We start from the raw sequence: 13,912 nt of genomic DNA, 5'->3' as shown, positions 1-13,912 counted from the left end.
ATCTAAAAGGATCAGGGGATTTTACCCGAGGGAGATGGAAAAGTAGTGACCTGGAAGGTTTATTGGTTGCCAGGTCTCTCGGGAAGGAGTCGGCCATGGCCCAAGTTCATTATACTTCTGAAGGAATCCCAATTCAAGAGGGCAGCACTAGAGGCGTGTAGTATTGTGTTTCTAAACGTGTTCATGAAAATCATGTGAGGATGTATCTTAAAAAAAAAAGATTCCAGGCTCTATCCCAGGCCCACTGAACTACAGTCTTTAGGAGGAGGAGACTGAGAATGTGTATTTTTAACACCCTCCCCACTTAGTAATTCTTTATAATTAGGCAAGTTTGGGAAATGCAGCTGTAGTGATTAAGAACATGGCATCTGGAAGCCTATTGCCTGGGTCTGAAGAAGGTGGGACTGGTGGGAGGGAACCTTAGCCCATGACACTTAAGAGTTTGGCTTTCCTGCTACATCTGATATCAGAAACAGTGAACCTAAGAATGCTCTATCAGAGGCAAACACACTGACAACAGCAGGAAGGGACAGCTGGTAATGACAGAAACAGAAATACTCTACAAAATAATTCAAAGTATAGCTGTTTGGAGACATTTGTTACAGAGAAAAACAATCCTGTTTGCCTCAGTGGTCTCTGAATACATCAACTGATTATAATTGTTATCATGTTCAACAGGAATAGGTCGAATTAGGGTTTAGTTTGTTCAGAAAGGCTGAGAAGGAAGTTGTGCAATTTAGAAAGCTTTCTGTCATAAACCAGCATGCTTAGTGCTTTAGGTATTTGTAAAATTATGTGCACAATTCTGTCTCTGAAGATGCTGGATTTAAAAACAAAGTGTTACTCAACAAGCCAAAGTTAAGAACAGTTTTTATCCCCAAGGGGTTGTCTATATGATTAGATATTTAATATTATGATACTGGTAGCCTTACTGCTCCATTCTCCCTATTTTCCCTGGGAAAATTCTTTCCATGACAAGGAGAGGAATCCTGCAAAAGAATAGCTGCTCACGAGGGAACTTGGAGTTAGTCATTCTTGGCTGACCACTTACACTCCCACTGTTGCTATTAAGGAGGTTCTGAATTTGAGTTGCGTTGTTTAGATTACTTAACACTATACCACCTGGTTTATCATACCCAAACACTAAAGCTTTGGGAAAAGAATGTTGTCAGCACTGTTGAAGTGGTTGCTATGGACCTTGAGCCTAAAACTTGATTTGCTCAATCATGTGTTCCATTTCTTATTTCCTCTTGGACTGAGAAGGCTGGCTTTCAAACTGGTGAATAGCAGCACCTCAGTTGCATTCCAGTCACCTACCACATCCTTCCACTCACTGTCTCCTCTCCTCAGTGAACTACAGGGAGCTAGTCAAATGTACATCATGAGGCCTAGAAAATGTGGCCGTGGAGGATTAGCAATGCCAATTCAACCAGAACTTTCATTTTGCAAGTTGAGATTTGTAAAAAGTGATTCCATTTTAGAGAAAAAAAGGAATTCAGAGTATTTTTCCCTTTTAGAAAAACATTTCCTTCTAAAGCTGAGGAATACTCAACCAATCAGTGTGATGGTGATAATATGTTCTTTAATGTCACACTTTTCCTCCCGTCAGAGCTCAGGAACCCTTGCAGGCTCTGCTGTATTACGGTGCTCTTTATAATGTTTAAATCACTAAAGGTATTCACCTTGTGAAGTGTTTGTATACCTGCTGTGAACTAGGTACCTTAGTTGAAAAGAGGGTCCATGGCCTCAAGGAACTTTTTAAAAAGTTAGTCAAGGTGCATTTAGATCGCTAACCTCAAGCAGACCATGCTATGTGCTGTGAAGGAGATATAATCAAAATGTCCTAGGATCACAGATGAAAGAGAGTTTATTTCTAGTGGTGGATGAAGGTGGCAAGAGGAGATTGGAGGATGCTTTAAGGGAATGTTTGTATTCAGACTGGATCTTGAAGGTTGAGTGAAATTTTGGAACTAGTAAATTACATTTGATATTTTCTGTTTACTAAGGCATCATTTGTTTTAGCAAGACTACAACATAGTGCTTAATGAATTAGCCTTCAGTTATCTGAAATGACTCAATTACTTTGGATACCTTGTTTCTGTAATTAATGTGTGATGCATTAAGGAATATTTGGTGGAGAAGGGCTTTTATGGAAGCATAGGTGAAAACGATCTTGGGATCATAGTAGAGATCTGAAAGAATGGGATATATAGTGGTATGGTAGTGAATAGAAAACCAGAATGATAATGGGATGTATATGTTTGAATATATGGTTTAAAATGGAGGGAAAATGGAGCTCTAAATGATGTTAATGAGGCCTTCATAGGAAATGAATAGTCTGCCGGGTTAGCAGGACTTTTGAATACTCACCATCTCATTTCTGAGTATCTTTCTCTGGGGTGGTTGTCAATGTGGTCGGTAGATCCCTGTGGGGTTGGCCACAGTAAACCAAAGGAGGTCAGCTGCTCCTCATTCTGCCTTGCTCTAGGTGGCTAAGCACAGACGGTTTTACAGAAAGCCTGTGAAGCCATGTCCAGAGTGGCTCTTTCTGCCCTAGACCTTTGCACACTTGGTTCCTGGGCTTGGCCTACCTCAAAGCTATGTCGTCCTGCCATAGAGTGGATTCTGTCTCATTGGTGTGTGTACTCTCTGGATGAGTTCACACTCCTTTGGCAAGCCCATTTCTTGCCATGGTAAGTTAGCTATAGCTGGACCATTGTGCTAGCCTTGTAGGTGGTCATCGTTATGCCTGAAATCTTGCATTCAATTTTTCCTTTCCCATGTTAAGGCTCTTCCACTTGACCCCTCCATTCAACTCTTAATTTTCCAGGAAGCTGAAAAACATACTACTTGCTACCTTTTGTGCTGAAATGGGGCCCTGGCCCAGAATTTTGATCCCCTTGGGAATCAACATATATAGTTCACAGAAGATAGCATTTTCTTTTTGTTTATTCCTGATAATGCCAATACCATTTAAAAAGCCAAGATATTTGGCAATGCTATAGGCCCCATTTTACCATACAGGTAACTAAAGCCACTTAAGAAAATGATTTTAGTAATTCACCAAATAACATACTTATTATGTGCCTACTATGTGTCAGATACTATGCTGGACACCAGTGGAGAGCAAATCAGACATGGTCTTCTGTGGTACTCACAGTCTGGTGGACCTATGGCCAGAAAGCCATGAGAGCTTTATAGAATGACTGTAGGCTTTGGGGAAGAAAGGACTGGTGTCTAGTCCCACTTTTGCCTTTTATCAATTACATGACCTTAAGTATTTGACCCTATTTTCTGTCAAGTAAAATAAAAAGGATTTGCCCTGACTTATAAGATTTTTCTAAGACTGGATGAGACTATGTAGAAAAGAGCTTTGCAAAGGTCAAGTTACTATATATGCAAATATAGTTGGGAGTAATTAGCCCTGTCTTCTTTAACAAGAATGACTAATGGAGCATTTTCACTTCTCTGTGGCTTCAGAGAATGTATCGCATCCCCAAATACAGTGCTTGAACTGAATATTAACATTTCACTAATTCTAATGTATATTAATAAATAAGGAAACCAGCTACTTAGGTGGTACCTAGGGCTTTTTATATAGTTATCTTTAAAGGGTCATAGATTTAATACATATTGGCTTTATTTCAGAAAACAGTGCTTCTGGATGTTTACTATATAACCAGAAATTTATTATTACAACAATGGATATATAATTCTAATAATACAATACATACCACGATATAGTACAAAAATCAGAACAATAGTTATAATAAAAAGTATTCATTGTAAATAGTAGAAGATTACTTTTTGCAGGTTTAGGTTGATAAGGACTTTTGAACTGAACTGTTACTTTTTGGTTTTGACTTTTTTGGTTGTTGGTTGGGGTTTATTTATTTATTTATTTATTTATTTTTATTTTTTTTTTTGAGACGGAGTCTTGCTCTGTCACCCAGACTGGAGTGCAGTGGTGCGATCTCGGCTCACTGCAAGCTCCGCCTCCTGGGTTCACACTATTCTCCTGCCTCAGCCTCCTGAGTAGCTGGGACTACAGGCGCCCGCCACCACGCCTGGCTAATTTTTTGTATTTTTAGTAGAAATGGGGTTTCACCGTGTTAGCCAGGATGGTCTCGATCTCCTGACATTGTGATCCGCCTGTCTCGGCCTCCCAAAGTGCTGGGATTACAGGTGTGAGCCACGGCGCCCAGCTGGTTGGTTTTTGAGACAGGGCCTTGCTCTGTTGCCCAGACTGGAGTGCAGTGGTGTGATCCTAGCTTACTGCAGCTTCTACCTCCTGGGATCAAGTAGTCCTCCCTCCTCAGCCTCCCGAGTAGCTGGGACCACAGGTGTGCACCAACATGCCCAGCTAATTTTTGTATTTTTTGTAGAGGCAGGGTTTCACCATGTTGCCCAGGCCGGACTTGAACTCAGCTCAAGCAATCCACCCGCATTGGCCTCCCAAAGTGCTGGGATTACAGGCATGAACCACCACTCCCGGCCAACTTTCTGTTGTTTTAATGGTCCCTCTTACCTTGCATATCACTGAACAACTAACATTTCATTGTAGGTATTTTTTGTAGCAACCCAGACAAGACATTTAATCTTTGAACCTCAATTTTACTCATAAAATGTGACCTTTTCTTTGCCATGCCAACTTAACAGGGTTGTTGAGACATTCAAATATAGTATTGAATGGATATGCTTCTATCTGTGTAATGGTCCTTGTTCAGTCATGGGTGTAATGATGCGGTAATTCTGGCAAATGAATGCCCCAGAAGGGCTATGTCTTGATTTGTAACATAGTCCTTGGTCAAGTCTTGATTCCTCCCCATGATGATTCATCCTATTGTCCCATTCTCATTTAATAACATCTCACTTTATACCCACTTGGCCATTAGCCAACACTTACTGAGCTTCTGCTGTGTGTCAAGCCTGTGTAAGATGCTGGGGATATAGAGGTGAGAGGCCAGACCCTGTCTGCTGGGTACTTGTTCGAGTAGGGGAGTTCAAAACTGCAACAGCAATTCTTGCCTCCATTTCTAGCCTGCTAGTCTGCCCCAAATTTAAGACTTGTCAGCCCTACAATTGCATGAGCCAGTTCTTAAAATAAATCTTAGTGTGTGAGTATGACTGTGTATTCATACAGATATCCATTCACACACACATATATATAGTTGTTTCATATTGGTTCTATTTCTCTATAGAGCCCTTACTGATACAATACTCAATAAATGCTCTCCTTATGGTTGCAGTAAGAAGAGGAACAAGCATGGTAAACAGGATGCTTGCTGTGGTTTTAGCCATGTTGAATTTGAGCTGGAATTCCACCCATGGAATCCAGGTGGAAATACTGGCAGGCACGTGTAGCCAGATTGCGGAGAGCTCACATGAGTGGTCTGGACTGTGGAGATATAGCTACACTTCCACAGCTACACACTGTGGAAGTCTCCAGTGCGCAGCCGTCAGAAGAAGTTATATTTGTGGATGATTTCAAACAGAAAGTATAGTATGTAGAGTAAGAGGAAGTATAAAGGTGGAACCCCAGGAAATACCAGCATTTAGTGGGGAGGCAGAGGGAGGAGATATACTAGAAACCAAGTGGGAGTAGACAGAGAGGGGAAGATCAAGAGAGAATGGGGCCATGGAAACTAAAGGCAGGGGGTAATTTCAAGAAGGTGGGAGTACAGCAGTGTTAAGTGCCATGAAAAGGTAAAGTAAGAGAAATGTTGGAAATTGTCCTTTGGATTTAGCTCCTAAGAGGTATCACTGGAGGTAAATGTTTCAGCATCCCACCACCACATTACTGTGGGTGGGGGTGGAGTAGAGAATCCTTAGTAATGAAGTAGAGATGCATTTTCACTGCCGATGCTTAAAAGAGCTCAGCTAGGAAGTGTGAGGATGAGAGGGGGCTATGGGCTTCCCAAGGAAGGGGTGATTTTAGGATGAGAGGGCCTCTAGCATGTTCAGAGGCCAAGGAAAGGAAGAGCCAGAAGAAAGGAAAAAAAATCAGAGATTCAGGAAGAGAAAGGATGAGTGCTTGAACAGGGTCTCTTCTGTGGATGGAGGGGCATGCACAGGAGATGGCCAGTAGCATTGCCAGAGGAGGGGTGCCTGTTTCATTTGACTGTGTGGAAAGAGGAAAGGCTATTTGGGGATACAGAGAAGTCTATAGAAGGCAGGGGGCTGGAATTTTTGCCCTTGTAAAAGCTTCTATTTTTTTGTGTGAAGTGGAGCATTGGCATCCACTGATAACCAAGGGTAGATGATGCAGTAAGGTCTTTGAAGGCAGATAAGATATAAAATTACTGTGTGGTGCTTGGAAGTGGGAGTTGATTTTTGCTCCTCATTGTGTTTTGAATAAAAGTTATACTCCACAGTCTGATATTTACAAAGACCTTCACAATCTACCTTTTATCAGTTCTACCAGACTACCTATCCTTTTTGTTTCATTCTAGCACCCTTGTACCTTAGTTGAGTGTGTCTGATGTGGCACTAGAATGTGGCTTTGACAGATTAGATGCTGTAGGGAAGATGCTGTTAGACTAAGAGTCAGGGGTCCTGTGTCCAGTTTGGCTTCGCCACTTATCAGCTATGGGATCTTGGACATACCTTAACTTCACTAAGTCCATTTTTTTTCATTTGTGAATTGTTAATAACAATAGTATTGATGAAGGTGTGTCAAATGAGAAAACATATTTTCAAGTACTTTGAAGAGGATAAGTAATACAGAAATGGAGATGGTCATCAGGCTATCCCTAATCCTAGCTCCAGGCTTTCTTCATTACCACTAGAGTCCTCTCCCTTCTCTCCAGCCGCCATTTTAATTCAGCCTGTATTGTGTAGAGAAACACTAGCTACTGTAATAGATAAACTCTGCTGAAACTTCAGTGACTTAAAACAGTAGACATTTCTGTGCTCATTTAAAATCCAGTCACCTGTGGGGATGGAGGGGGCCCACACTAATGATGCTCTGCCATCTTCAAACCATGGTTTCTAAGGTTGCCCTGGGTGTCAGTGGCCTGCCAGCAGTGTTGGAGAAGACAGTGAGAGGGCATGATTGTCTGGGAGGCTTTTGTATACCAGGCCTAGGATAGGAGCTAGTGACCAAGGCTAAAGGAGAGATGGTTGAGAAGAGGCATCTATCTACTGGATAGGTGGTGAATTTGGGGTGTGTGGGTGTTTATTTGCAGAAAATGGTTGAGGTGGCTCTGAGAAGAGTGAGGCACAGGACCTGCGCAACCCCAGGAGGGAATGGAGAAGCTCCTGCCTCTATGGGCAGAGTTTGGGAAGGGCCAAGCGGCCTAGGACTTGTTCCTGGTAAAGAAGGCAAGTGATGCAAAGGTGGGAGAGAGGTCCCTGGGTCAGGGAAGAGGGAACTGAGAACTGGGGTGTTAGTACACCTTTGTGGTGAGCTTCTTAAAGGCTAGGGAGACACTGTTTATCTTTTTTAGGATAAGAAAATTGATGCAGTGGTGCCTTGATAAAGGGCACACAACTAATTGGCAGCAGAGAAATGAGCTAGGGCCTGGGTCTTTTGACATCAAAACCCCTAGTAGTGAGACCCGGGAAACATCCCACTGGGAGGGCTGGAAAACCTGGGTTCTGAAGAAGTTGGTTTGAGGTAAACCGTTGGGCATGGGGTTGGAAGAGCACTTGCGGTGGCCTGTTCCTTTATAGGTAACTCATCCTTTGCGTGCATCTACTGGATGAGAGGTGATTTTGGGGTGTGTGGGTGTTTATTTGCACAAAATGGTGGAGGGAGCTCTGAGAAGAGTGAGGCAGGACCTGTTCAAACACAGGAGGGAATGAAGAGGCACCTGCCTCGATGGACAGAGCTTGGGAAGGGCCTGGGGGCCTAGGATTGGTTCCTGGTAAAGGAGGAAGGGCAAAAATCCTAAGGCAGAACTGTTCTTAATGAATTCAAGGACTGAAAGGAGATCAGGTTGGTACAAGACTAAGAGGAGGAGAGGTGTAGAGAGGATACTGGAGCGCAAAGCAGGGCCCATATCACTCAAGAACTTACAGGGCATAGCAAGGCATTAAGATTCTATTCTAAGGTCAGTGAGAAGCCATTGTATATTTTGAGTATGGGGTGGTATGATGGCCTGATTTATAGTTTAAAAAGACCACCCAGACTGTTGTATGGAGAATGGGTAGAGGGGAGGCCAGAATATAAATTGAGTGTAGTGGGTGAGGGAAAAGGAGGAATTCAAGAGGAGTTGAAAGTCTGGAGCTTAAAGAAGAGGTTCAGGCTGGAAAATACAATTTGATCCTGTATTTCCTGTTAGCTCACTCCCTGTTCTTAGCCAGGCTTCCTGCGAGTAGCCTTATCCATGGTCTCTACTTCTTCACCTCCTGCAATTTAACCCTCTGTACTCTGGCCTCTGTTGCTGCCACTTACTTCCCTGAAATGTCTCAGGCAAAGGGCACCCTAGGCCCTTTGTGGTTACCTAAGTCTAGGCTTTTAGCCCTTGTCTGACTTGGCTTGCATTCCTTCACACTGTGAGCGACTTCTGCCTTGAAAGGCCCTCCTCCTTAGCTCTTTTGTCTTTCTGGCCCATCTGTCTTTCTGACCCGTCATTCTGTGGCCCCTTTCTGGTTCCCAAGTCCTCAGGCCAGCCCTGAAATGTTAGCATTCCCCAGGCTTCTGGTTTCCAGTTGGTCCTCCTGGCTTTCCCTGTGCCCCTCTGTGTAGAATAAACCCTATCCTGCTCATTAGGCCAACACTACTTGCCTTTCCAGCTTCATCTCAGGTGCCCCTCCTCCAAAAGCCTTCTCTGACCCCTCGGGCTGGGTAGGCGCCACTTCTCCTTTTCCATTTCTCCTGGAGCATAAAGTAGATTACCTCTGTGATAGCACTTAGCACCCTGTTGACTTACTTGTCTCCCCAGTCTAGTAGTGCTTGAGGGATAGAGTTACAATGAAATACCGCGTGATCTAGGACAAAGATTGCTTTCTCCAGTTCAGGTGAAAGCCACACTTTATAATGAAGGTATCTATACTTGATTGTATATCCTTTAATAGTGCATTCATTTCTCACTGGGTCTGAAGGCTGGAATTCTGGTATAATATATTCTGTGAACAGAAGAGATTAATTTAACTAGAAATAATCAGTATCTCAATTTTCTGAAAGGAAAAAAAAATGACTAAGAATCTGAATTGCTTCAAAAGGGCTTCTAAAGACTTGCGTTTCTTGCCTGGTAATTTGGATCTCCACTCCTACCCTCCCATCCCAAAGCCTGTTACATGTGTCTCGTATTTTGTGATTCCACAATTCTGGGTTTGACATTACAATTGCCTCCATGGTGATGAGCACTAACATTCTTGTGTGCTGAATTGTGATAGCCGTCAAAGGCAGCAAACAGACTGAATGAAAGATGAGCTTCTGCCTTTATATCCTTCTCTCCTGCTACCCAACTCACTGTGGTGAAGGAAAAAGAAAACGCGGGTGGAGACTGCACTATATGCTTAGGTACAGAAATCACACATCTGGAGTTTCAGGAAGGCTTTGGGTGGTTAATGTCACTAAACTCTCATGCTTGTCTTTTTTTTTTTTTTTTTTTTTTGAGACAGAGTCTCCTGTCGCCCCGGCTGGAGTGCAGTGGTGTAATCTCGGCTTACTGCAACCTCTGCCTTCCAGGTTCAAGCAATTCTCCTGCCTCAGCCTCCTGAGTAACTGGGAATACAGGTGCCTGCCACCATGCCTGGCTAATTTTTGTATTTTTAGTAGAGATGGGGTTTCGCCATGTTGGCAAGGCTGGTCTTGAACTCCTACCTCAAGTGATCCACCTGCCTCAGCCTCCCAAAGTGCTGGGATTACAGGCGTGAGCCACTGCACCCAGCCTCATGCTTGTCTTTCATATGTCTTTTTCTACTCTTGAATTTTTTCTTTTTGTCTTTCTCAGTTCCAAATTCACTCTATCATTTTTGGCAGGTGGAACAAAGAAAATATAATGTTGAATCACTTTCTTCTCAGTGGCTGTGATTTTTTAGACTATTTCTTGATTTTTTTCAATGTTTAGTTTTCTAAGCCTAGCAGAGCAAAAAAGCAATGATGCCTTTGATTAAATGAAACCCTTAGCATAATTACTCAAAATCATGTGACAGATTATCCTTGTGCCTTTTTTGATATAGTGTTGGGCTGATTAATTTATCTTTAAGAAAAAACATTATGGAGTTGTTATTTACTTTTAACTAGAATGCCTCTCAAATGGAATAAGACTGCCCAAGTAAATGTAATAGCAGACTAAATTTGAGCTGTTATATTATTTTCTGAAGGTTTTGTTGTTAGCAGGGTGAGAAATGCTGGCACATAGGAGCTGCACTCTATTGATTCCCAATTATGTTTATTTCTGGTGTCCAAATAAGACATTAGGATTGCAGACTTTCAGGTAGGAAGTGACCACAGGATTTTCTAGTATGCCCACTGGTGAGATGCCAACTCATCATCTTATGTAGGGGACACCTCTCGGTTAGCACAAGAACAGTCTTCCTCATAGGAAGCCGCAATATTTGTCCTGGGACTCTTGACCCACTGGACTTCCTTAGTCTTTCCCATCATATATAACATATACAACCCTTCAAGTACCTGAAGAAACTTTCTTCACTTTCATCTCCCAAGTCCCTCTCTTCAGATTCTGGATCCCTGGTTTCTTCAGATGTAAACTCCCTCCTTAGTCTGCATATTGTGTTCCTAATGAATTATCCTGAGGTTTTGTTAGCATTTTAATGGTTCAGTCCCTTACTGAACTTACTCCTGGCTGACACCCACTCTCATGGAACTCCCCTCTGAATGTAGGTTCTAAAACATCTATTTAATGAAGTATTTCTAGCTCAGTGATCTTACTAGCATAGTTTTACTGCTATGTTTTGTTACATTTGTTAATATTGTAATATGCTTCCTCTAAAAGTAAACAAAGGCTTTTAAGCCCTAGGGTGCAGGTAAGATGCCAGTAAGGCTGTAGAATTTGATTTCCAGCTAGAGAAGACTTAACCAACTTCAGTTTGGTCTGATGATAAAAGCATGCATTTATTGAGCCCTCATGGCATGTCACTCACTGTGCTAAGGACTGCTACATGTATCATTAACCCTGTGTTAATAGTAGTGTCATTAATAGTGGATAGTGTTATTGACCTCATTTTAATGATGAAGAAATGGAGGTTTGGAAAGGCTGGGGCATGCTCCGTGTTTCACATGTCACAGTGTGACCCAGAGCAACGAGCTCCTAATGTGCCACTATGCTGATGCTTTAATGCCTTCCTGCTGGGTAATGCTCTGTGTACAGCTCCTTTCTCTTGTACTTCGTATTTACTTCTCTGGTCTTAAAATATAAATTAAAAAAAAGAATTGGATGACTCTTTTTAACTCACCAGGCCATCTGGAAGAGCCCTCTGCACGTGGTGGGTGCTGACAGCTAAGGCTGTCCTTAGCTCTGTATCTTTAGACTCAATAGAAATAGATGAAACTTCTGTGAGTTCTTCAGTCTTGGGATGACTAGGGCCACTCTAGACCTCGTAAGTGCATCTTAAACCAGTAAAAGTCTGACACATTATGGTGGGCTAGGACTCAACTGAGGGGTGTTTCCTTTAACTCGCCTTTGGGCACCTGGACAGCACAGACCAAATGGGAGAAAATATGGCCATTGTCATTAAAGTTGGACTGGCAGTCAGTTGCCTTTATTCAGTCTTGGCTCTGCCTTACATACTTACTTACCCTGGGTGACTAGGTCCCCATTTCCTCACTTGCTCTGGGAATTGGAAAGGAGAGAAGGGTGTGTGTAGGGGGGTTACTTCATATTCTTTCCCCACTCCATCCGAGGCTAACACAGCCCTTTGGTTTTGGAGAGTCCATTCTTGCACTCTATTTTCTAACTCCACATGAAACCATGGCACAATAGGAAAGATGGGATGTTTGCGAGGCTGCTATGTTTCCCCTTCCCCCAGTCTCTGAGAGATTGGTAATTTGGACACCTTTATTAGTTTGAGATAAAACTGGGACTCACTGACTGAGGCTGGACTGAAGATTTAAAACATGGGGAGGCCTAGAACTTCTTGTTCAATTCACAGGGTCCCAAGGGTTTAGAAGCTGATGTTATTCCTCTGGGGTCTGAGGAGAATGGCTCAGCTGTGGGACCAACTCAGGCCTATTGGGGGAACACAGGCTAGCCTTGGGAGTTTTGAATCATCAATACTTGGGAGTATTTTAGAATTATCAGATCCTGCCTGCATGTGCATCTCAATCTGAAACCCCAGAACTGCCATTCTCCTTGTGTTGATTCAAGATATAAATGATTCTGGGATTCTATAGATAGGACTTTATCTGTCAGAGTCCCAACAGGAAAAGTTGGCATTCTCAACTTAGGATAATTCCAAGAGAGTTTACTTCAAGAGGTATGGGCAGGATGTAGAGAGAACCATAAGGGATAGTGCAGGAACCAAGGGTTATAGTGATGGTGGAGCTGTTACTACCCCTAGCTCCAAAGAGACAAATGGATGAAAATGGATGAAAGTAGTTATCAGGAGCCAGAAGAGACTGTCATTATCAAGTGTCAAGAGGCTACCTTGAGAGGAGCAGTGACTTTTGGTTGAGGGATGCATGCGCCGCAAGTAGAATGAATTCCCAACCTTATTCCCTCCCTCGCCTCTCCTTTCCTCCCCCGATCTCTTTCTGGGACTTAGCATTGGCTAAACCCAATCAGAGGTCAAGGTCATAGGGACCTGTTGATGTGATTCATAATGATTAGCCTGCCAAGGCAGAGAGCAGGGTAGAGAAAGTTGGAGTGGGCATCTGGGAAATAGTAGACTTAAGGACCCCTGTAGTTTTAGAATGGGCAGAGCTTGTGTGCACGTGTGTGGCAGAAGGTGGGAAAAAAGGATGAGATGAGCATTTCTTGAGCATCACCATGTGCTAGGGACTTTCTTGTGACATCACCTTTTGGGGCAAGCAGTATTATTTCCATGTTATAGATGTGGAGAACTTGAGCCCAGATCTCTCGGCCCTAAGTCAACTCAGTCCTGGTGATCCCTGTGGTGACAGGTAGTATTTGGATATTTCTCTTATCTTACTTTCTCTGTGGCCCATTCCAGAAAGCTGCACTTCATACATAGTATTGCTGGGAGAACAGTGAGGACTGTAACAGAGCTGCTGTGTATTTTTTTTTTTTTTTCACTTTATGAACTTGAGGAGAAGGGAAAAGAAGAGGAAAAAAACTCAACTTGGCATGAGTGATGTTAAGTGAGATCAAATAAGGTGAAAAGCAAAATAGACTCCAGAAATTTAGTTTTGCTTTTACCCAAAGTTCATGGGCAGTTGCTGTACAAAGTCCTTTTTGCTTTCCACAAATATTAAGCACTTTTAATAACATGAATCTCATTATCTTTACTTTTGGTTGTTTATGAACTTAAATAGCTTTATAAAGGACAACCAACTGAACGTGAAGATCAAACTGTGTGTGTCACCTTTTACTATTTCATTTCTTGTGAATGTACAAATTCTTACACTTGTAATGAGTTAGTTATTTTGGCTCCTGATAATTTTTTTTTTTTTTTGAGATGGAGTCTCGCTGTGTCGCCCAGGCTGGAGTGCAGTGGCGCAATCTCGGCTCACTGCAAGCTCCGCCTCCTGGGTTCATGCCATTCTCCTGCCTCAGCCTCCTGAGTAGCTGGGACTACAGGTGCCCGCTACCACACCTGGCTAACTTTTTTGTATTTTTAGTAGAGACGGGGTTTCACTGTGTTAGCCAGGATGGTCTCGATCTCCCGCCTCGGCCTCCCAAAGTGCTGGGATTACAAGCGTGAGTCACCACGCTTGGCTGGCTCCTGATAAATTTATTATAAAAGTATTGTACAGCCATAGCAAAGACTTGGAACCGACCCAAATGTCCAACAACGATAGACTGGATTAAGAAAATGTGGC

The 13,912-nt window shown here is 42.8% G+C and overlaps 1 protein-coding gene across 40 annotated transcripts in view; it reads left to right on the top strand.

The window, feature by feature from the left end:
• The window catches only part of ZHX3 (zinc fingers and homeoboxes 3), a 133,628-nt gene that overhangs the window by 7,979 nt on the left and 111,737 nt on the right, over nucleotides 1–13,912 (top strand). For 11 of the 40 annotated variants that reach the window (XM_054542287.2, XM_054542262.2, XM_063720514.1 and 8 more), the window contains exon 1: nucleotides 6,924–9,469. The exons of 17 other annotated variants lie outside the window; for them this stretch is intronic. The gene's annotated coding sequence lies outside the window, so the exon portion shown is untranslated. Of the gene's footprint in view, nucleotides 1–6,923; nucleotides 9,470–9,568; nucleotides 9,686–13,912 lie in introns of those variants that run through there. 12 more of the 40 variants (XM_054542301.2, XM_063720520.1, XM_063720522.1 and 9 more) reach the window with 2 other exon arrangements.

The sequence above is a fragment of the Pongo abelii genome, chromosome 21 (assembly GCF_028885655.2).
Source record: "Pongo abelii isolate AG06213 chromosome 21, NHGRI_mPonAbe1-v2.0_pri, whole genome shotgun sequence".
Classification (NCBI taxonomy): Eukaryota; Metazoa; Chordata; class Mammalia; order Primates; family Hominidae; genus Pongo; species Pongo abelii.
The sequence above is the reverse complement of the archived record's forward strand: the minus strand, read 5'-3'. Positions and strand labels throughout refer to the sequence as shown.